Raw genomic sequence first — 25608 nt, 5'->3', positions numbered from 1 at the left:
CTTTCATTGCTGTAGAATTAATTTGCCAGTTCTAAACTTAGATAGAGTTACATGGATGGGTTAAACTAACATAAATTTCCCACTGATCTCAAAGCAATTACAAGCTTCCTGTGTATGCCTAGCATTCCATCTGCCATATTGACATAGTCCTTATCTGTGCAACCAGGAAAGGTTAAATATCAAGCCTGAGACACATGAGGAGCAAAGTGTCTGGGAGGCTGGTTTCCTCTCCCCTGGGTCAAAAGTTATCTCAAGTGAATACTCACATTTTGAATAACATGGAAGTAACTACTCCCAAAGTTAGAATTCAGTTTGGCTGTAAGAATCTGATGACACAATTAAGAGGGCAAAGAAATAACCAAGAAACTACTGAAAAGACTAGGAATGATAACAGTACTGGCTTGGAATCTCCATGAGTTGAGACCCATGGGCTGAAACCCATGAATAATTTTCCTTCTAAATGGCAAAAGCATTGAATCAAATATAAGTATTCCTTGTCTTTAACAGAAGTAACTAAAATTTTCATATCACAATATCACCGCTTTGTCAATACATGTTCATTTTACATGTTCTCTAATTTAAACAATGTGATCTGATGAATCTGATGAACTGAACTGAAACACACACATGACACACACACTTTTGTGACTCTTGACAGGGATATTGAAAAAACCAAAGGCACGTGGGGGGGGGGGGGGGCATGAAGAGGCACTTGGGGAGGGAGTGAGGAACACGGTGAGGCACAAATCTTTAAATCTAGCCATGAAAAATCCTCAGACAAAAAAGATAGATACAGGTCTGTAACATTCTCCACAGGCAAGAAGTGAGGTTGTGTCCCATGTTCCTCCATGGGAAACCAGGAAGTGAAGCAGCATCCCCCTCCGGAACAGATGCGAAGCGATGTTGCAGGTCACAAAGGAAAAAAACAAAAAAAATGACAAATCTGTCTGGTGACATCCACGTGTTTTGAGCTTGTCTACCTACTATGGTTGTTAAAAGTGTTTATTGTATAAAGTTTTTTTTTTGCATTGTGCCCCATTTTGTGTAAATGCTAGAGAAATCCCAGGAGATCAGCAGTTTATGAAACACTCAAACCAGTCCATTTGGCCCCAAGAACCAAGCCATGGTTTAAATCACAAAGATCACTTTTTCTTTATTCTAATGTTGATATGATCTGAAGCTCTTGCCCTGTATCTGCATGATTTTTTTTTATTTGCATTGTGCAAGGATTCAAAACTGATAGATGATGTAGTGAAATTTGAGCATAGTATATGTAAGTTTGCAGTGAAAGGGAAAGCCTTGGACAGATATCTTTAATCAGCTGTGCAAGCAAAGTGCTTCACTCCTTGATGACGATAGATTTCATAGCTGATGGCCAGACAAGGCTAGAGGCAGACAAGATTCGGCCCCTCCATAAATTCAGATAAGACAAAAGTCGGTTCTTCTGATTTGACTCGTTATCAAGAACAGGAATGTTATTTTGTTTTTCCACAATATTCTTTGTAAATTGTACACTGTTTTATGTGAAAATCCCAGGAGATCAGTGGTTACTGAATCACTCAAATCAACACTCTGGCATCAACAAACAAGCCATAGTAAAAGTCACTGAAATCACGTTTTCCACTGTTCTGTGGTATGATTGAATATTAACTGAAAATTCTGTATCCAAATGTATTTATTGATTCTATTCCTGTGATCATTGGCTGATTTGAGTATAGCTGATGATTTTTATTATCCCTAGTTTCTAAGACTCCTGTTATTCTTTTTTCTTCAGAGGCAAAAAGCACAGTAGTCTCACATTCGTCTCACATCTTACAGTTTGCTCAAATCAACTCAAATTTCGATGTATTTAATAAGGTTACTACAACTTCTACATATAAATACTAGTTTATTTTGGGGACATGTGCAGTTTATTTTTCATTGTCTATCATGGTTCTGAATACTTAATTTTTAGGAGTACATTAATCTATTTTTATATGCTCATCAAAGTATAACACTAATGTATTTTTAAATACATTGGTAACTATACTTGAAGAGAAGTAGTAGGTGTTAAATACTGTATTATTGTAGTTTTTAAAACACAGATATGATGAAATAAAAGTATAATCAACTTTCACATTTAGTTGCTATTTAGATCTTATCAACCGCCATTTGTATTTGGGTCCCTGGTGTTCCACAGTGGCCTGGGTTTATTTACTGGGCAGGGAACCGACCCAGACACTTAGAAGGTTACACAAGCCAGTACACTTGCAGTACTGGCCCATTGCCCAGATAAAAATGGGTTGTTGCGTCAGGAAAGGCATCTGGCATAAAACCGATGCCAAATCAAATATGCAGAGCAATGGTCCATTGTGGCGACCCCTAATGGGACCAGAGGAAAAAAAATAATTAATTGTTATATTGTATTTGAATCCAATGCCAAGTATGGCTTTTCTATGCAGCATGACTGATGAAATCTCATGTATTTTTTCACTTTGTTATTTTCCTACAGTATGTTAAAGCATCCATCCATTTATTTTCTCTATCGCTTATCCTATACAAGGTCAATGGTGCTGGATCTTATCTCTGGGGACTTTTTTTACAATAAATAGCTGAGAAAGATGAAGGACAAGGACAGTCCTGAATAGTTCCAGTAGTACTTTAAGTAGCAGAAGCATATTTAACTTATAGGCAATAGATGCTAAAGTATGCATGCAGTGGAATACCGCCATCTGTGGTAGCCCATAGCCTGGATGCTCCTTCTTCACAAATATGCATGTAAGAATCCACGTGTCATTACACACACACACACAGAAACAGACACAGACAGACACAGACACACACAGACAGACACACACAGACAGACACATACAGACAAACACACAGACACACACACATTCACAGTGGATGCTGATGTCCCTACTGGCACATTAAAGGAAGGCATGAGCAGAATTCTATCCTTCCTACGCCATTACTTTTACAGACATATCAGACATGATGATCTCAGTGTACATGGGTGTGTCTTTAACAAGAACTGGTTAAATACAAATACGCACACACACACAAACACACACACAAACACATCTGATCCAGTCTGACATCTGCGGGTCCACTCTGGGCTTGTAAAATTTGACATGGCTAGTTTAAAAGACATACATTGCTACATAGACGTCAAAGACATACATTCCATACCACATCTTTCATGATTTTTTAAAAACAATCACATAATACTTTCATCTTGTCTAAGTTAAATCATTCCTTGTAGCTTCTTAGCAGGATGATTAAATCTTTGCATGTTGCACTTCGTTCTTGTACCAATAACACTGAAGTAAAATATTAGTGATGGATATTTGTTGTTGGGCGTTCCCTTTCAGTTAGTCTCTGTTATTGTGTACAGAGAAAACACTGCTATTTCAGTTAAATGTATTTTAGAGCAGCAGTACTGAGAGATTGAGTTTGTAGAGGTTGTCATAATACTGTTGCCCAAGAGTATAGTTTAAGTTCGCTGCAAGGCATTCTCCATTGCTGTTCCACTTTTTGAATACAAAATGTCTGATGTCATTAAAATAACAGAAAGTACAGCCAAGTGTGTGTGCACCAAATGTGGGAGCCAGAGGAATCTGGAAAACAAGGTCTCTCCCACATTTTCACCATGACGCAATGTGCTTTAATTTCCTGTACGCTGAAGTCAAACGTCACTTCAGACAAGTCCTCCACTGCTCCCAATTCTATTTACGCAATCCAAGTTGTTTATGCTTTTTAGACATTATTAATCATATCAGATGTTACAATGTGTATTATTTACTCATGGAACATGGACATTTCAGCTGCCAAGCTGACAAATTGTAAATAGACATATGAGTGGGTAAAATATCTGTAACTGAATATGTTTATTCTTAACACTAGATCAAAATGAACCATTTTCATTCAACTTGAATCCTGAAGGATTCAGTGAAATATTGGTTAGACATGCATTTGCTGAATGTCGCCCTCTACAGAAGGACATTTTTCTGGCTGTCAGAAAAGTCACATGGGAACCATGTACATTCCCTTTGAATGAAGTTGAATTATTTAAGCTGTATTTGTCTAACAAGGAGCCATGGTGGTGGTGTTAGAAGCATTACTATCTCAGAGCTTTAGTGTCCCCAGTTTGACCCTGAGGTTGGATTACTAACTGTGCAGTTTTGCATGTTATCCATGTAGTTAAAGTCAAAGTAAATGATGTTAACAGACAGGGGAAGCAGTTCTGTGAGAAAAAACAGTCCAACAAAACGACTATCATTATAAAATGTACTGGAATATTTATGAGAAACATCATGCATTTTTAATAAAGCAATATTAAAACACATATATTCAACATTTATTCAAATACTTTCATATATTATTAATATATTATTGTCAAATGTAAAGATTACCTTTAAGAGTACTAACACTTAGTAGACCGTCTTAGCGTAAGAGGCTTCCCCTGAAACACAAGAGTTTCTGGTGAATACAGTGGAGTAAAAAAAAGTGTTGGCCCCCTTCCTGATTTTATCTTTATGCATCTTTGTCCCACTTTAATGTATCAGATCAAACAAATTTAAATATTAGTCAAAGATAACACAAGTAAACACTGTTTTTAAATGAAGATTTTTATTATTAAGGGAAAACTAAATCAAAAACCTACATGGCCCTGTGTAAAAAAAAGTGCTTGCCCACTAAACCTAATAACTGGTTGGGCCACCCTTAGCAGCAAGAACTGTAATCAAGCGTTTGCGATAACTTGCAATGAGTTTTGGATCATTGTCCTGCTGCAGAAGTCTGCTTCAGCTTGAGGTCACGAACAGATGGCTGCACATAGTCCTTCAGGATTTTGGTAGACAGTAGAATTCATGGTTCCATTTATCACAGCACGTCTTCCAGGTCCTGAAGCAGCAAAACAGCCCCAGACCATCACACTACCACCACCATATTTTACTGTTGGTATGATGGTCTTTTTCTGAAATGCAGTGTTACTTTTACACCAGATGTAATGGGACACACCTTTCAAAAAGTTAAACTTTTGTCTTATCAGTCCACAGTATTTTCCCAAAAGTCTTGGGGATCATCAAGATTCAATTCAAGTTTTCAATTCAAGTTTATTTGTATAGCGCTTTTTACAATAGACATTGTCTCAAAGCAGCTTTACAGAACATAAACATAGAGCAGAAGGTAAACATAATTAATGATAGGAAATAACGAATAATAAAAGTAAAAGAATTGACAGAAGAAAAAATTCTAGATTATTATTAGATATATATATAGTTCACAATTTGTATGTATTTATCCCCCTTTGAGCAAGTCTGAGATGACTCAGACAGCAGTGGCAAGGAAAAACTCCCTTAAATTGGTAAAGGAAGAAACCTTGAGAGGAACCGGACTCAAGGGGGACCCATCCTCATATGGGTGACACTGGGGGTGTGATTGTAATATACAGTCAGATAAAAGATGTTTCCTGACAAATCTGATACGAGCCTTTATGTTTCTTTTTGCACAGCAGCGGGTTTCATCTTGGAACTCTGCCATGCAGGCCATTTTTGCCCAGTCTCTTATGGTGGAGTCATGAACACTGACCTTAACTGAGGAAAGTGGGGCCTGCAGTTTTTAGGATGTTGTTGTGGGGTCTTTTGTGACATCTTGGATGAGTCTTTGCTGCGCTCTTGGGTTAATTATGGTCGGCCGGACACTCCTGGTAAGGTTCACCACTGTTCCATGTTTTCGCCATATGTGGATAATGGCTCTCACTGTGGTTCACTGGAGTCCCAAAGCTTTAGTAATGGCTTTATAACCGTTTCCATACTAATAGATCTCAATTACTTTCTTTCTCATTTGTTCCTGAATTTATTTAGATCTTATCATGATGTGTAACTTTTGAGGATCTTTTGGTCTACTCCACTTTGTCAGTCAGGTCTTATTTAAGTGATTTCTTGATTGCGAACAGGTGTGGCAGTAATCAGGCCTGGGTGTGGCCAGAGAAATTGAACTCAGGTGTGATAAACCACAGATAAGTTACTTTTTAACGGGGAAACAAACCCTTTTTCACACAGGGCCATGTGGGTTTGGATTTTGTTTTCCCTTAATAATAAAAACTTGCATTCAAAAACTGCATGTTGTGTATTACTTGTGTTTTAAATTTGTTTGATGATATAAAACATTAAAGTGTGAGAAACGTGCAAAAAAAAAATACTGTAAGGTATGATTTAGGGAATAGAATACAGCTAATATCTTGTTCTGTTATAAGTTATGCCTAATAAATCTTGATAAATTAGAATGTTCTAAAAACTAAATCAAATTAAATTGACTACATTAATTAATTGATTGTAAATAAAACATAAACAAACAAATGAATTCAATTCAATTCTCTGATTATAAATTGTTATAAACACCAAGTGGGTTATTATGAATAATGTCCTATCTAGAGTCACATACAGTCCTACTATTGTGTATTGATTAGGATAAAAGATAAATGCATACATACAGTACATTTGCAAACATCTTTTTGTATGATTATCCACTCCACAATTACACCTTTAGATAGATAGATAGATAGATAGATAGATAGATAGATAGATAGATAGATAGATAGATAGATAGATAGATAGATAAAATAATATAGTTAATATTGTGCAAATGTGCATTATGTGCATTGTATGTACAAGAGTTACCAAAAAATAAAAACATTGTATGTACAGATAATATACATAAATATAAATGGAGGTAAGCAATGAATTTACAGTTATAAACAATTGAAATTGGTAGAAAATATGTAACAGAATGTACAGGGTGGATTACATGGAGTGATATTATGATGTCACAATGTTTCTTATTGGGCTATAGTTAGTGTTTAAACATTTATGGGCTATAGTTAGTGTTTAAACCTTTTACATATATTTTAAAAATGCAGAGCTCAAAACTTTCCCTGCATATTGTTTTATTTTCAGTTACTCATTATTAATATATAGTTATTTCAGTTATATTCAGTTTAGAATTTATGGTTCAGTTTTCTTTAGCCAGAATCAGAAATCAATAGCAAAAGTGCTGTAACTGTACTAATCTGTTTTATATATTACACATTTTATATCTGAAAATCATAATGATGTGCTTCTTGTTTTCTTTCAGTTGTTAAGCCATGGATAGGGTGAGAGAATTGCTTTAGTTAAGATGGTTACGATTGATTAGGTATCAGATCACTTGTTACCATCCATCGATGTAAACATATAAACTCATTATGAGTATGTAAAATGATAAGAATTGGTTTGTGGTGTTAGTGATATAGTACTCAATACTTTTAAACGTCCACCTCGTATCTTAACAGGATGGACGAGGAAATTTAACATGTCAAAATTAGTCATTTTATCTTAGCTTTGTGTGTGTGTGTGTGTGTGTGTGTGTGTGTGTGTGTGTGTGTGTGTGTGTGTGTGTGTGTGTGTAATGGTAACTTCTTCCTGTAATGGCTAATCTCATATTCTTTGCCTTTGTTATGTGACTTTGAATCATTCTAAGTACAAATGTTAAACAACTGATTTTATGGCGACGCCATTAATAAGGTAAGACTGGTTAATTGTAGCTCAGACCTTACATAATTAAAATAACGTATTAACACTATTTTGGCATCGATAGAAACTACATGAACGCCTCAAACATTTCAACTGAATTGTACAGCTTGCTCGGTGTTTCGATGTAATGTGCAAACAACCCCCCCCCCCCCAATCACACACACACACACACACACACACACACACACACACACACACACACCCTCTGAATATTGGTATCGCCCATTTATAGACATTACAGGCCTTTCCGAATGCATCTATAGATAAAAACTACTCACTCGCCATCTGCTGGCCAAAGTATAAAAGCGCAGAGAATGTGAAATACAGAATATTCAAGAAAAGCAATAATAATGACGAATAAATTCAACGTTTATGAACTAATTTTATTGGACAGTTGTGTTATTTGCTTTCTTTAGTAGATTCTTTAGTAGATTCATTTGATAATGATGTTTTTGTGTATTTATTTTCTGGGCTAAGCTAATTGTTAGGTAAATTGTGAGGTAAATTGCAAATGTCTGTAGAAATTTTCCTTGTTTAAATTCGGATTTTCTGATGTAGAAGAGAAAGCAGTAGCAAAACTTCCTCCTAACATACTCCTGAAAATAACTCTTGAACCATACAATTAATTCAAATCAAAAACAGTATAAAAGTACACAAAAAATATCCAAAAACATTGGTTTCGTGGTTAGCATATTTTTATTTAATTGTTTTTGTTTATGTGAAAGCAAGTGATGCTCAATGCAGGTGAGAGATTAATTGTTTTGTTGTATTATAAAATTGTATTGCTTAAATAAATTTAAAAGGAATTCTTTATTACATCCCAATCAGTACAATGAATACAACATACACTAAGCAATATGGGTTTGACAACTTGAACAAACAGATAAATAGAATACACTTTATCGGTGGTTCTCAAAGCAGAGGTTCCAGGGTGTTAGGATTAGGCACAGAAATTGGAGAGACAAAGCTAAAAAAAAAAAAAAAAAAAAGACAGATGATCCATAACTAAAAATGCAAAAAAAAAAAAAAAAAAAAAAAAAATAGCAAAAAAAAACAATAAAACAATTATTTTGTGATCAATCGATTTCAACAAATCATGTGACAGCATCACAATTCATACATTTTGTGAATGAGTTACCTTGTTCACCTTAATGAACCTGAGATATAGTGAGTGAGTGAGTTATAACTAGTTATGGTACAATAAGTACAGTACTGTATGTTTCTAAAGAGAAAACAACTAAGACTGCAACCTGAAAATACACCACAGAAAAGCTAAGTAAAATTCTCAACTATGATTCAACATACAATATACAACATAGGGATGCAAACTGTGAAAGAGTATTCAATCCCACTCTGCCCACTAGTGAGACAATGAAATATACACACACACACACACACACACACACACACACACACACACACACACACACACACACACATATTTGAACATATAGTGCCCACATCTAAGGGAGTTTTCTACTCCACCATCTAATCTAATCTAATCTACCATTTAAGGGAGTTTTTCCCTTAACTGAGGTGACTCAGACTTGCTCATTGGGGATAAATACATACACATTGTGAACTAAATATATCTAATATTAATCTTGAATTTTGTATTTTATTAATCTTTATATTATTCTTTATAATAACATTTTGTTCTATGTTTATGTTCTGTAAAGCTGCTTTGAGACAATGTCAATTGGAAAAAGCGCTATACAAAATAAACTTGAATTGAATTGAATTGAATTGACAGTACTGTCAAGTTTTGTGAGGGAGTCTGGGCCGGTGGCAAGAGTGGGCAGGGGTCTTGCCCACCTAATTAAAGTTTGATCTTTAATTTTTTTTAGCCAAAGGGAAAAAACACAGAAAATATCAGCATGATTTATAACCTCTGATTGGGTTGGCAGACTACAGCTAATGGAAAATGATCTTTCTGCACTAGCCCAACATAAAAAAAGCCCCAGCCACACAGCACACAATAGTTTTTTCCACTCGCCTTATGCTAATTTCAGTTCATCACGCTTACAGGTTCTAGATAAGTAATGACTTTTCACCTTCTTTCCTCAATTCATGATTGCCGTGCAACAGATAATAAATGCTCATAATTTGACCGACATTAATGTAAGCCTATAAAGCAATACTAGTGATGCCTGCTTCTATGTTGCTAGCACATCAGAGGATACAGCTAATTCCAGTTTATCCTCCACACTGGTACTAAAAAGTTCTCAACAAGTTCCCCAAAGCAAACAGATATCTCGGGGATAGGGTGCATTGTAAATATCACTTATGGGGAGAACTGGATTTGGTGATGGGGCTACTATTTGCACCATCCCAAACCAATATAACTGGCTGGAACCGGCCCTGGGGGGAGGAAAAATGGTATAGGTCTGTTTTTCATGGTTGGACGAGGCCGATTGGTTCCATCAAAGGTTAATTGTTGCTTCCAACTTAATTGTTGCTTCCAACTTTTGAAATAATTCTAATTCAAATTAAAATTCATTTGTATAGTGCTTTTAACAATTCCCATTGTAAAAAAAAAATAAAAGAAAGGACATTATTTGCATTTACATTATTTACTGTAGAGTGTCACCCAAATGAGGATGGGTTCCCTTCTGAGTCTGGTTCCTCTCAAGGTTTCTTCCTCATTTCATCTCAGGGAGTTTTTCCTTGCCACAGTTGCCTCTGGCTTGCTCATTAGGGATAGGATAGATATATAGTATATTAAAATTTAATTGTACATATTTATGTGCCTATCTCAGGCGTCATAACATAGAACATGACAGGCTGTGCTGTTTTAGGAAAAATAATCATTCACTCATTCATTCTCTACCGCTTATCCGAACTTCTCGGGTCACGGGGAGCCTCCATCTCAGGCGTCATCCGGCATCAAGGCAGGATACACCCTGGACGGAGTGCCAACCCATCGCAGGGCACACACACTCTCATTCACTCACACAATACGGACAATTTTCCAGAGATGCCAATCACCCTACCATGCATGTCTTTGGACCGGGGGAGGAGACCAGAGTACTCGGAGGAAACCCCCGAGGCACGGGGAGAACATGCAAACTCCACTATAAGGTGTGAGGCGAATGTGCTAACCACTAAGCCACCGTGCCCTCTACATACTTATTTATTTATTTATTTATTTATTTATTTGTTTGTTTGTTTGTTTGTTTGTTTGTTTGTTTGTTTTCTTTTTATTGTTATTATGTATTTATTTCTTTTTTCTCTTTCTACTGTTTCCATACTTCTGTAAAGCTGAATTGAATAATAGTGCAACAAAGGATTTACGAAGTAGCTCCGTAAGAAGAGACGATAAGACTAGGAACTCGGAACACTGGGAGCGTGGGAGTGGAGAGAGAGAGAGAGAGAGGAGAGAGGAGAAAATTGTTAGGTATGATTTTAATCACATGATATGTAAATATAACAATGTAAATTTTGTGTAAAGGCAGAAAAAAGTGCTATGACAGCATAACTAAAAGGCTAGATCTAGAAGGTGACACAGACATGGGGGCTTCCTGGATGTAAAACGTCCCACCACTCCTCAGTCTGCAAACCTTGTGAGGGTGTTAAGCCAAAAGCATCCAGACATCCCAGTTCAGCAAACACTCTATGCCCATGAACCCTTCAGATCTACTATCTAAGAAAAGCTATTCATAAAAAAGCTAGACTAAACAAATGCGTTTTTTGTCTGGACTTAAACACTGAGACTGTGTCTGAGACCCGAACACTAATTGGAAGTCTGTTCCATTGAGTGCTTTATAGACCATTGAGTGCTTTATAGATTAATAATATTATTTTATAATCAATGCAAAACTTGACTCAGAGCCAATAAAATGAGAACAAGATAGGGATGACATGTTCATATCTTCTGGTTCTAGTTTGGACTCTGGTTGGAGCTTGTTTATGCTCCTACTGGAACCTCTAGACACTAAAGCATTACAATAATCCAAACTAGAGGTAATAAATGCATGACCTAGTGTTTCTGTCATGTAATGACATCATATTTCTTATCTTAGCAATATTTCTGAGATGAAAGAAGGCTACCCTTGTAATATTATATTATGTGAGTTTCAAATGAGAGACCGGTATCAATAATCACACCAAGGTATTTTACTGCTGCACATGATGTAATAGAAAGACCATCCTGAATTACTCTGTAATCAGAAAGCTTACTTCTGGCAGCCTGTGGACTTAGTAAAACACTTCTGTCTTGTCAGAGTTAAGCAGGAGGAAGTTAGTCTTATTAAGCTGGTGACACATCTGACATATAGCTGCGCATCATCAGCATAACAGTGGAAGCCAATACCATGTTTATGAATAATTGCACCAAGGGGTAGCATATATAGGGAGAAAAGAAATGGGCCTAAAACAGAACTTAGCAGAACACTGAACATTACATCAGTTTGTCACCATGATATTGATCCGATAAATAAGACCTGAGCCAGGAGAGGCCTGTCCCTTTAACACCAATATGTTCTATCCTATCAAGTAAAATAGCATGCTCAATGGTATCAAAAGCTGCACTAAGATTAAGCAAAACCAGCAAAGAGAGACAACCCTGATCAGAGGCCAGTAACAGGCCATTTACCACTTTAATCAGCACTGTCTCTGTGCTATGATGAGACCTAAACCCTGACTGATACATTTCATGAATATTATTACTATGTAGACATGAGCATATCTGCTGGGCTACAACCTTTTATAGGATCTTGGAGATAAAGAGGAGGTTTGATATTGACCTATAGTTGGACAGCTGGCTTGGGTCGAGGTCAGGTTTTTTAGTCTAAGGTTTGATAACCGCTAGCTTAAAAGATTTCGGCACATAGCCAGTGCTAAAGGGAAGAATGTATTATCTTTACATTGGGTTGGATAGCTACCGGTATCTGTTTAAAGAAAGATGTGGGTAAGGGATTCAGTATGCAGGTTGATAATTTTAAAGAAGAAATCACTGAAAATAATTCCCCTCTTGAAGGGGATTGAAACAGTCTTAAGTACTGACCAAAAACAGAAATATTATCCACAGCATTAACAGCTGTTATCAATTTTTCCATTGAAATAATTGAAGTCATTACTGCTACAAATAGATGGTGTGTTTTATTTCTAGTTAATTTTACTACAGTATTAAATAAAAATTTAGGATTATTTTTATCTTCAGTAAGGCTAAAGAAGTACACCGATCTAGCAACACTAAGAGATTTTTTGTAGCTCTGAAGGCTTTCCTTCCATGCAAAACATGGTAATAATTTAGTTTGACACATTTACGTTCTAATTTCCTAGCTGATTGTTTTAAAGTTTGTGTGTTGTCATTGTACCAGGGTGCAAGTTTTTCCTCTCTAATTGCTTTGCCTTTTAAGTTACAATATCTAGGGTGTAGCAAAACACTGACTCTAAATAGTCAGTCACAACCTTTCTTGTTTAAGCAAAGTTGTGCCTCGATAAACAATTCAGTTCAATTAAATTTTATTTGTATAGTACTGTTTACAATTGACATTGTCTCAAAGCATCTTTAAAGAACAAACGGTTATTATAAAGAATAATATAAAGATTAATAGAATACAAAATTCAAGATTAATATTAGATATATTTAAATGTGTTTGTATTTATCCCCAATGAGCAAGTCTGAGGTGACTGAGGCAGCAGTGGCAAGGAAAAACTGAATGGTAAAGGAAGGAACCAGACTCAAAGGGGAACCCATCCACAAAGTGAATTCCATAAAGATATGGATTTGAAGGTATGGAGGAACTCTTGGTGTGTTGATTGCAAGCCAGGACCGTTAAGGTGTTGGCTTACTGACCAGAAGGTCATGAGTTTGAATCCCAGGTCCAGCTACCACTGCTAGGCCCCTAGCCACTCATCCCTAAATTGTATACAGATGTTCGTTTAGCTATGTAGTGTATGTTCGATTATCAAAAAGCTGGATCCAATAGGTCCTTACAGAGGTAACAACTGATTTTTTTTGTTGTTGTTATTTTTAAGGATCATAAACGTTTTTAGAGACCGTTCTCGATTTAGGAGCTCAAAACGGTTTTATGGCGAGGTCTATTATTAAAATATTATATAAGTGATATAAAATAAAATTGAGTTTAACTGAACTTTGTGATCTTAACTATGCACTTTATCATAAAGCGGAAACTGCAGCTGCACGGTAGAACATTCTGGAGCTGCTCACTAGAATATTCACGCATGTCAAAATGGCTCCGCGACACGTGATCAAGTCGAGTGTTTGTAAACACGCGTCCAAAGCATGTGATAGTGATGACGAGGGAAGTCAGCGACCAATAGGAAGCTGGGGGTGTGTGAAAGCGGGGCGGGGTTCAAATGTGGCGCTGTGGAAATTGTGATGCGCTTCGCACAAGGTGTTTCGGACATCTCGGAAACGCTGGACGGACACCACTCTGTCCAGGGTGTATCCTGCCTTGATGCCCGATGACGCCTGAGATAGGCACAGGCTCCCGTGACCTGAGGTAGTTCGGATAAGCGTTAGAAAATGAGAGAGAATGAGAGAGGTGAGTGAACGGACACCGAACGGACACCGAACCAGTGGCGCACAAACAAAAAGCGAAACGATCCTGGAAGTGATCCACGATCATACGAATAACTTGATCTAGGTGAGTGACATGTTGATATGAGAAACCAGACACGATATTATAATATCTGTAGTGTCCACATGTGGATAAAGTTTTGCTCGTCCGGTATCCTAGGTATCGTTTATTTATTGATATTATATATGATTTTGCAGGAAAACTTTTGCTTTATAAGTTATACAGGGTTTACAGTTAAACGTTTTACCCTCTATATATCCTACTAACAAATGCCGCATCAAAGTCAGTGCGGTGCCCAAATCCTCCAGGCGCAATGGGATGGAATGATGTTTTAAAGAACGCCACTGATTCAGTTTGGGTTTTTACATTTTTTTTCTGTATAGAGGGGAAAAACAAGCCTATAGGTGGGGTTTGCCTCTGCGACATAGGTGTGTGTGTGTGTGTGTGTGTGTGTGTGTGTGTGTGTGTGTGTGTGTGTGTGTGTGTGTGTGTGTGTGTGTGTGTCGCGCATTTGATGGCGCGTTACGCAGTTCATATTTCCTCTTCTCCTATCCTTATGGACCATTTTACTCCAATGCATCTTTTATGAATCCAACAGTGAAAACAAAGCTACCTAAAAACCCTGTAAAGTGTTGATGTCCATTTTCCAGTATAATGCGAATAGAATTGATTTAGTTACATGTAGATAGCCTTAAACATGTAACATGATAACGTAGGTTTTATGTAATCTGTTTGTGCGTACTTAATGTGTTACGAGCTTGCTTTTCAGGCACCGTATGATATATGAGATGAGATGAGATGTGATTTATACATCGGGTTGTTAAACGCTCAGCTGAGTCAAGGCCAAATTGTTAGCCAAGTGCGCACCTTGTATTTCCGATGTAAACAAACCCGGTGTTAAGGACGACGCGTCGCTAGGTGTCGCTGCTGTGCGTAACCTCTGACACACATTGCGTTTACGTCAGCTTTCATGTGATAAGTTGAGGACAGTACAAAACATCCCAAGATAAATGGTATGGATGAGAGACAGGACTCAGTATTCTGACATCGAAGGTGTACTTTGAAAAGTATATGTGGTGGATGTGGTGGCCTAGTGGTTAAGGTGTTGGACTGCTTAACAGTTCAAATCCCAGGTCTACGAGCATCACTGCTGTGCCCCTGAACAAAGCCCTCAATTGCTCAGTTGTGTGAGTTGAAATAAATTGTGTCACTCTGTATAAGGGTGTCTTTTAAATGACATGGAGAAAGAGTAAAAGGTTTTTCCTATTCTTCTTATTTTTCTTCATATGTTCATTCATATGTTTTTTTTTCAATGGTTAAACAGTATTATAACTTCTTGTTACAAAGGCTAAACAATCAGTGTAAATATTTATTGCTTACAGAGGTCTTTATTGAGTGTGACTTGAGAAGTGATCACTGGACCACAGATAATAATAATAATACCTACAGTCTAAAACTCTGAATGTAATATAGCAAGATTTTTTGAGACAACTGAATGAAAAAGTTTTCTGCCTCCCAGATTTATGAGAAAAACAATTCTCTAGTGTCTATCAAACCTGTAACAAGATTGATCTAAACATTAGGACAATATCCATCCACCCACCCATGTTCTGTACCGTTTTCCTACACAGGGTTACAGGGAACCTGAAGCTTTTCCCAGGGGACTCCCTGGACAGGGTGCCAAGCCATCACAGGGCAGGCTCGCACACACACTCACTTGCACACTATGGGTAATATAGAGATGCCAATCAGCCTACAACACATGTCATTGGACTGAGGGAGGAAAGCAGATTACCCTGAGGAATCCCCCAAAGCACAGGGAGAACATGCAAACTCTGCACACAGAGCAGAGTCAAGAACCAAATCCCCAACTCCAGAGGTATGAGGAAAACATTCTAACCATGAATCCACCATGCCCTCAGGGAAATATCGGCCAAGTTATAAATCCTTGAAAATCGATTTATTCTGTATTAAAACCTAAACAACTTTATATTACTTCTGATAATGAGAGAACTAAATAAACTAAAATGGTTGTTGGTTAACACCTAAACACTTCTACATTTCTAAACACCTTCTTCCATGTTTTTTTCCAGGGCCTTTGGACTCATCGGCCCTTCTGCCAGAGACGTCTTCAGTTTCTGTGCTGTTGTTGAAAACCAGGTGGGAATGTACAAAAAGGATGCAGGTTAATGTAATGACCTCATCAGATTTGGACTCAATCCAATAGTCAAATAAGTTTAATATTTCAAGGAACCTGGATAGTTATTCATTGTGTTTAAGAAAGTAGTCAGTGAGTGAAATATTGTTGCCCTAGACAATGTCATTTATTAGCTTCAGTAGTGAAATATTGATGATAGAATGTGCTAAGAAAAAATGCATGAAAAATGTCTGTTAATCAATTACTGAATTAGTCAGGTGAAAATCTTAAATTCATATGTTTCGAATTAAATTAACAGGAAAGTACGAGCTACAATGTTCAATCATATGTCTTATGAAAGTTTGCTGGTCCCTCTGTTTGTTGACGTATTTCATGTTTTACAGTTAATCAAGAGTGGCGAGAGCTTCCAGGAAACCTTGGGGTAAGTGTGCCTTTACAATACCCATTTAAGAAGACATCCAGTAGATTTTATTAGGGCAGAAACAATTCCTGGAATTAACTGAATACTTGTTTTGCAAAATCTTACTAAATAAAAGTCTGCTTCAAAGCTTCTTCTTGTAAGATATGTATACACTTGATCCATAGAACAGAGCACACATACTTTAATTACTGTTGTACTTGACTAAGAGCTTGATGCTTTTTACTGGACTTCTTGAAGTACAAAGCATATGAACAATAAGGAAGCAACCACAGAATCATTCACTAAATAAGACAGATGACATTAGTTATTTGGACTCCTTTCAAACTAATACAAAAATATAAAGTGTTGATACACTAAATTTTGCAAACTGGAGCTAGAAATGTTCAGCTATTAAGCAGAAAACACAAACTTATATTGTAGACCAACAATGAGTTGACAAAGTAAAACAATGCAAAAGCTTGGGGAAGATACAATATTGAGCAGCCAATCAACAGTGCAGCGTTACGACTTATTAGCCTGCTATTCCCTAAGCAAGATTGCCACCCGATGCTGCCATGATCCTATATCTGTTACACCGTGAGCCACAGCAAGAAAGTTCGCTACAGCTGTTGCCTACATGGAGAGATAAACTGGCATGAGATTTTTCATCCCGTACTTTTGATCTGTATGTGGCGTGAGATGGAATTGAAATCCTTTCATCAGTCTGCGTTCCACGGCTTGAAATGGAGTACAAACGCATGGCAAGATTCATGCCGAAACCCCGGAGAGAAATTCTAATCCCAATACTTCTTAGTTATTATGACAACACAGAACTCACATTTATTCACTGTCTCATACACAGTCAGCCTGGCTACACCTGTGCACACAAACATACACACACTCCATGATACACACATTTACACAAACACATAATCCAAAGTCCAAAGTAGAAACACGATGTATGGTGGTGTAAGTCATGAAATCCAAATGAAGAAGGAAACAAAGTCATTTATACGTTGTTGTTTTGCTTACCATGTTACGCAAAATCTTGTTTCCAGTTACCTATTTGAACAGATAACCAGTTAAATACGTGCTTGGATTAATGAAGTTCAGAGCAATTAAGCTTTGCATTATAAACCTTTGAGTTTTCCTTTATATTTCCCCAGATTCTCCATTTTAGTGTTTGTTTTTTTAAAAATGCAGCCTTCGGTGGCTTTTGTGAATGGCCGAGGCAGAGGAAGTTCATGTGCGTCATTTGGGGCCTGGGTTGTTAGTGAGGCCATTCTGCTTTTCTTTCACCAGGCCCTGAGGCTCTTCTACTGCTGACGAATTGTGCTACAGGAAGTGGAACTCGCAGGAGAGATGACACAGCTAAAATTAACCAGCCTGTCACCTTCTGCTGAATGACAGAGTATAGAAATAGTAAAAAAGAAAAGAAGGACCTGGGTTAACATGCCTTATCAGCTAGTATGAGCTGCACATATTACGCACGTAATGAGTGTTTTATTGACAAGGCACTCAATAGAGGAAATAATGGTCAGTGTGTGAACTCATTATTATAAATGTTTGTTATTTCAGATGGAGGGTAAATTTCCTGTTTCTAAATAGCTTTGATGGAAGAAAGCCCATTGAAGTTGGCTCTCCATTGTTTGAAATAAACAGTTGTGTGTCTTTATGGTCAGTGATGGAAGTAAATGAGACTGGTTTTAATCTTCCATTTTTTTTTTATTTCCTACAGCACTGGCCAGTTGTTCATTAACTCTCATGAATTAATCCATAAACCTGTGCCAACAACTCCTTTATTGCTAAATTTTATTCTGCTCTGGTGCAGTGAAACAGCCTCTCATAAGCATATCAGAAACGTCTCCCGATCAACACTGCATCTGTTGCAGTATGCCAAGTTCACTATGGCAATTAATCCCATATCCTGCTACTGCGTTAAGCATGTCTGAGCACGTTTTCCACATAAGCCTTGCCATTCTTTCAACTAGACTGGAATTTATGCCATGCTACGTACCTTTTGAGATTCAGTATTATGAAATGTTTGGTCATAAAGTAAGTTGATTTCAATTCTCACTTCCTTATGTCTTACGTCTGTAATATTCTAACCCCATCTCCACCCACTTGTCAGGGCTCTGGTTACTTTAACCTTGTTGTTTATCTCATCTTCTGATAATATTATGTTACGCCAGCACTTTATGTCCGAAACTTCTGGGTGGTTTATGTAAACAGTATTATACCCATGCTGATCTTGTGATAATCCAGTTAAATGCTTTGTAGAACGTGCACTCATTATCCACTTTACTGGGAAGTTTAATAACTTTTATTATTCTCTAGCAAGGGTGGCAGGAAGAGGTAAAAGTGTGTGAACAAACACAGAGACAGCAGAAAAACACAGAAATGAACATTGATACTGCTAACAAGCTGATACTGTAGAGTAGAAGAGCAAGACTTATCCCCAGGGGCTGGACATACAGTATACACTCACAAGACACGTACACCTGCTCATTTCCATTTCCAGGAAAAATAATTATAGTTTCTGAGTTTTGAAGAGGGCTTCTCGAGTTCACAGGGCAGTCAGGCTTCTCTATCATTAAATAATATCATTTTAGCAAGTACGGTAACATTTAAAATGAATTAAAATCCTATGGTTTCAATGCATGAGATGCCTCCTGCTGACTGCAGCTCAACGTGTCTGGCATGTCCAGCTTTAAGCCACATGGCATCTCATCATCTACTGTAGTATATCATCCTCAATAATGAACGCACAAGGGAAAATCTGTTCCCTAGTTCCAAATGATTTTTGCTGTTCCATACTTATTAAGTTTAGTTTATCAGATTTATAATTCAGGGGGAAAAAATATTTCATTTTGAGCCCTAAAAACGTCTAACTCTTAAAGTGAGCTCCTGAGGAACTAGGAACAAATGTGGTGTAACAGACTAGTTTACAGTAACTTTGTTTAATAAAATGTTCTTCTAGGCACCGCGTAAATAAATCACAACAAAGGGGCAGCATTACAGCAGAGAAGGCAGAGTTTTGAAGTTGTCTGATCTGATAAACACAGCCCTAGCACCACACTTCTGGCAGTGTTGCTATATCCTTGGCCCAAGTTATTTCTCAATTCACTGATGTGACATTGTGGTAATGAGCCCTCAGTGTGCTGCATGCAGTGCCATACTTAAACTGAGCACTAAGAGGCTTATTGGTGTGCGATCAGCCTGCTCCTGTTAGCAGTGTCTCTTTCCTGAGCATAATGTCACAGAGAGTAGCATGCTGGGAGAAGTAGTCATGCCAAAAGTGATGGCATCAGAATTAGGAAAGGTTTGTTTTTATTATGCCTACATTTAAACTGCATTTCTTCTTTAGATTTCATTCAATGGTTTACCAAGGCTTAATCTTCCACTAAACAAACCGTTTGCTGTTTTTAACTGTTTAACAAATGAACATACTCAGCATCTGAGCATACTCAGCAACAAAAACCGTGAAATAACTCTCTGTACTTCCTACTAGCTGACAGCTTATATGATTAATCACACCAACTATACGCTTTGTCCATAAGTCAGCCATTACTTCAGGAAAACAACACTAACATGGCTATAATGTAAACATCATTATATTTACTTAGTAAAATGACTAATATTCTAACACGTTCTTTGCTATGCAAAACCTGTGCCTGTTCATGGGCTCATTACAAGAAGAGGAAGTGTGTGTAAAGTTCACAGGATGTTCCATGGTAGCAGAGCTTCCCTGTATTCACTCTCCGTGACCTCTCTTTTTCTCTGCCTGTGGCAAAAATGTCAAAACTGATACCTCTCATGTCTCATCTCATTTCATTTAATACACATCTATTTCCTGTTCTTTTTTTTTTTTTTTTGGCACATACACAAAGCAAGACATTTTCCTCAACAGGAGGTTCATTACTTGGTACTGACGTGTGCAGTTGTGCACTAACTTATTTCTATGTTTGCATTTGCTAAAGTGAACATTTGTTATCAACTTTTATTCATACCCTAATAGCAGGGATAGGCACCTTCCCTGTCTCCTCTGAGGGTTAGTTATTAATGACAAATGGCAGGTCTGTTATTAACAGACTGTGTCTGTCCTTCAAGGATGTGACCCAAGAGAGGGAACAAAATAAACAGAGCAGCCTGTTACGTAATGGCTGTTCCGCTAAGCTATGTGCCTTTAAAAGCTGTGGGATGTCAGGTGATCAGGCAAGCGCAGTCATCTCAGTTCACTGAGACGTGAGTGTGTAATCACACAAAAAGATGAGACACTGGAGTGCAGGAGGAAGAGCGGGAAGAAGAGAGAAAGAGGCAGCTAGATGGGCAGAGACCCAATTAAAGGAGGGCAGAGGCAAAGAAGGACAAGAAAGCAGAAGGAAGAAAGAGTGCAAGTAGCGAGAGGAAGATGGCCATGTCCGTTTAATTGTACAAGCGACTGCTCTCTCTTTTTATCTCCCTCATTTCTGACACTGTAGCACGAATGCCGTTGTGATGATGCTGGGTTGAGTTTCCCATGAAGAACGGCTTGCGTAGCCATAACAGAGAGACGGGAGAAAAGCCTGGAGAATTAAATGCTGCGTCACACTGTGCGCTAAAAAGAGGGAAAGCGTATGAGAGAAAGAGACGTAGAGCAGGAGAGAGAGGCATCGTGGAAGCATGGGTGTTTACAGCAGATATCCAATTGTTTGCTTGCAAAGTCTTTTGACATCTATTTGTATGGATGTGTATAAAAAAAAAACACAGCAAGTTATTCTGCTGTTACAAGCCAATGAAATCAGAGTGAGCAGGAGAGGGAGGAGTGATTGTGGAAGGAGGGAGGGTGATCAGGAGAGCAAGAGAGAGAGAGAGAGAGAGAGAGAGAGACCGAGACAGGGAGGGCAAGATTTTTGGATTAGTTGCTACGTCACTTTTTCACATCGAAAGGAAAGCAGCAGCTAGGAAGACAGGAGTCCGAGTCGCATGCTTCCAAGAGCGGCCGTGAGTGAGCCTCAGCCCTCTGTCTACTCGTTCGCCTCTCATCCTTCTCTTTTTCCTCTCCATCCTCATTCTCAACCACCCTTTTCTCTCTCTGCCTCTGACGCCCGAGTCCGCACTTTCGGAATCGCAGCTCTGGGTTCCAACACCGATGCCGAGGAAGCCGACATACTTTTTCTTATATCTATACATATTTATATAAATATATATATTTATAAATATATATCTATTTACGTCTGTATGTGATGGCGTCGAACGCGTTTCAGCAAGCAGGCGGGCACGTGAAGGGTTAAAGACAGAGCTCTTGTTCTAGAAGGTTCCTACTGTATATTCGAGGAGAAAGGTGATGGATATCCTTCACAGTGTACTAAATAGTATCGCAACACCCACAACATTATTTGGACCAATGAGGAAACAAGTGCTTACACCATGAGTACTGTGTGTAATTCTGTTGTAGGTGTGTGGGCTATTAGAGAAACGTATATATATATATATATATATATATATATATATATATATATATATATATAAAAAAGATATTCTTAGTAACATCTGAGCTGTACTTCATCACAGCCCAGTGACAGTTCAAGCCTGTTGAGGAAGAAGTGCATTTGGCCTGCTCATGCGAATAATGCATGTTTTGGGCTGTGGCATGAATATCTTGGCTGGGGATCAGGTACAGGTTGGTGATGATGATGTATGGGTTAAACTACTGTGAACAAGAGCTAAGCTTGTGAGGGCTACATTTGTGATCTTCTGGCACACACAGCAAAGTGGAATGTGCTGGTAAATTGGGGCGTTTTTGTTAGAATTGGACTGCGGCTCGTCCCTGTTAGCGTGTCCCTCAGCTGCACTCGCTTCTGCATAGCTACTGGAAGTAGTGCATCTGATGTGACTCAGCCATATCTGCTGCTTTCAGACTCCCGAGCATGGTATCTATTTTCTTCTGTCAGTCTCTCTATCTCTTGCTCTTTCCTGAATTGCAAGGATGTCTTGAAAATACGAGACTGTGCTGAAAAGGCTCTAAATGTCACGCAGGCAGATCAAGAGGAGAGAAAGAAAGAGAGAGAGAAATTGTTTACCTTGCTCTCTTGGTTACTGTGTTCTGGCTGGCGGCCAGTTCACATGCGCTAAACCTCCGAAAGCAGCCACGTCAGGCACCTGAGTGACAGCTCTCTCACCCTGTAAGGTTGTCTAAGCGCTTTTGAGACAGAATTCTATTGGACCAGCTCAAACAAACAGGTAGAGAAGTCCCTGTTGTTGGCCACAAGGTAATATTGTCCCTTTTTTTCTTTTAGGTTCTTGATTAACGATTAGACGGTGAGTTAAACCGACTTCATACTGACTAAACTATTTTAAAACATTAAAATCAGAAGGATAGCTGTTTTTTTTTTTTTTGTGGTATTACTTGATAAATGTCTGTATGTCTTATGATTGGTTTGATAAGAGCACAAGCGTGAAGCAATACTGTTGTTGTGTTGTCAGGCGCATGGCTGTGTGTGTCTCTGTGTGTGTGTATGAGAGTGAGAAGTGTGACGCAGTTGATCTGTGCTTGTTGCTCTGGTGTTTATCAGCTCCATTCTTCCCTATGCTAGCTGACCACTGCGTATCCAGTTTAGAGCGTTGAATCACTTTGCCTATTAGTTTCGCAGAGTTTTAGAGCATCCCTGTGTCATCTTAGATTATGAAGGAAAGCCGAGCGATTCTCCTCTCCCTTCACCCTTGACCAAAGGAGTTTCTATAAGCTTATTTGAGTCTTGGTCTTCTGACCACTTTCTTCCAACCATGGTGAAGTCCGTGATTATAATAAAAACGAGCTGGGATTGTAACAAAGCCTTTAGCTGTCAAGAAGCCGAGTGTTCCTTCAGAAAAGCCGTAATGCCACGTACAACTCTGTCTGCAGGTAGGACACGGGTCTGCGTGGACACCAGTGGCCCGCAGTGCAGCTGTTACTGCAGTCAACGCCACAGCCTGGCATGCTGGCTTGTCGTGGTGGGCACCACGGGCAACAAAATCATACCTTAGTCATGCCTTATAGATGAGGCAGGCCACGGAAGAGAATTACCCTGTGGGTGGTTTGCAAAGGGTTTTGGCCTCTGATGTATATAGGAATGAAAGCTGGTAATTTTCACTAATCTGCACAGGTTGTTCATCAAACCCATGGCATGTGTGTGCTTGTGTGCTTTTTTCGGCATTTTGCATTTGCCTTTAATTGTTTAGAGATTATAGGTGACATGGGAACTTGAAGTAGGAAAGACAAACTGTATCAGGCTTAATATTAAGTATTTGATAAATGAGCTTGGTAAATTCCATTCTATAATTTTCTTGATCTCTCGTAAGAACTCTATGTTTACACTAGTTTAAAGTAATAAATGTTATCTACTTTGTTTAGACATATTACATATTTAGTACAGAATAAATTTGTTGTATTTCAGCTCAATGTTTTATCTATTTAACGAGCTGTTATGTTTTCCACATCCTGGTCCCGTTGATTTGAATTTTTTTTTCCAGAGGAAAAAAAAAACAACACTGTTCCTTTAAATCCTTTATAAACATTACATAACACACTGAGGGCCAGGCTACAACAAACAAGCCCAGCAGCGCGAGAGAAAGAGGGGGGCTAAGCTCCAGAAGCAACCAGATACCTCCAAACAGCAACTGTCACCAAGATCCTCTGTGCTCCGAGCCCAGGAAACTCCCTTGAACATTGTCCCATCCTGAAGATAAAGCCTTCAGTGTGCCTCTCTGTCCTTCCTCCTATTGTAATGTCCAAATCAAACATGTAGTGTTTGAGCAGATCAGAGAAGGGAAGGGAAATGTTTTTTGGTAACTTATACCAATTCCTTCAATCTTCTTTAAGCATAAACTGTGTTCAAAGCAGACACTTTACTGAGGGAACGGGAAAAAAACAAGCTATAGGAGAAAAATCAGTGGGTTAGGGTGTGGTAGGACAAGTGTCCTTTTACCTGCCAGAATATTTGCCACGATTGGACGTGCTGTATCGTGAGTTTTGGCATTCCAAAGCATTCAGGTAAATGATTCAATCTCAGGTGTGTTAGGCAGTACCTGTCACCACACCTCTGCAGCGTCCTTACAGAATTCTCCATTTTCCCTAGTTCACTCCATTTTAGGAAAAACACATTCAACATATAACCAGCAGCAAATACATAAAAGCCAGAAAGCAACATCTTTTAGTACTCAGTGCCTCAGGTGAGCTAAACTAATCTTTTCACCTGCTAGGGTTAGCATTCTTTTGTAATCTGATATGTAGGACATTTTGCAGGTAGCATGCTGAAACACACTTGAATTCAGCGTTGCGATGTCACCTAGGAGCCAAAGGCACTGCCGTAGTACAGCCTTGCATTTCAGGCCTTGCCACAAGGTTGTCGGATTTTGCTGCCATAGTGATACAGATTATAACATTGATTGCTGATGCTGTTGTGTGTATGATGTTGCTGCTGTTGAATTTCTTAAAGAAGCAGATGTTGCTGTCATGTACAGATTTTTATAATATGTCGAATTAGGACCTGGTAAAGACCTGGATTGAATAGTATTATATCTCATAAATGATCTTTATTTGGTGATGTTTTAGGCCCCTGATCATATAATTCTGATCCGTTGATAAAAGTCATGGTAAGATCATGTTCTCACAGGAATTCTGTTGTTTGGGTTATTAACTCTATGGTGATTTTGGTTGGAATTTTTTTATTGTTTACAACTCGGGGCACGGTGGCTTAGTGGATAGCACGTTCGCCTCACACCTCCAGGGTCGGGGTTCGATTCCCGCCTCCGCCTTGTGTGTGCGGAGTTTGCATGTTCTCCCTGTGCCTCGGAGGTTTCCTCCAGGTACTCCGGTTTCCTCCCGGTACTCCGGTTTCCTCCCCCAGTCCAAAGACATGTAGGTTGATTGGCATCTCTGGAAAATTGTCCGTAGTGTGTGAATGCGTGAGTGAATGAGAGTGTGTGTGT

General features: G+C 38.4%; 2 long non-coding RNA genes across 2 annotated transcripts; both read left to right on the top strand.

The window, feature by feature from the left end:
- Nucleotides 1-13868: 13868 nt before the first annotated feature.
- On the top strand, nt 13869-22125 carry LOC125140024. The gene is made up of 5 exons (XR_007139226.1): nt 13869-14167; nt 15733-15980; nt 16195-16261; nt 16643-16680; nt 17962-22125. It is a non-coding gene; the product is annotated as an uncharacterized LOC125140024 (long non-coding RNA).
- Nucleotides 22126-22145: 20 nt separating this feature from the next.
- LOC125140026 lies at nt 22146-25359 on the top strand. Its single transcript, XR_007139228.1, has 2 exons — nt 22146-22959; nt 23543-25359. It is a non-coding gene; the product is annotated as an uncharacterized LOC125140026 (long non-coding RNA).
- The last annotated feature ends 249 nt before the right edge of the window (nt 25360-25608 follow it).

The sequence above is a fragment of the Tachysurus fulvidraco genome, chromosome 23 (assembly GCF_022655615.1).
Source record: "Tachysurus fulvidraco isolate hzauxx_2018 chromosome 23, HZAU_PFXX_2.0, whole genome shotgun sequence".
NCBI classification, from domain to species: Eukaryota; Metazoa; Chordata; class Actinopteri; order Siluriformes; family Bagridae; genus Tachysurus; species Tachysurus fulvidraco.
Note: the sequence above shows the minus strand (reverse complement) of the source record. Positions and strands in the feature narration are given on the sequence as shown.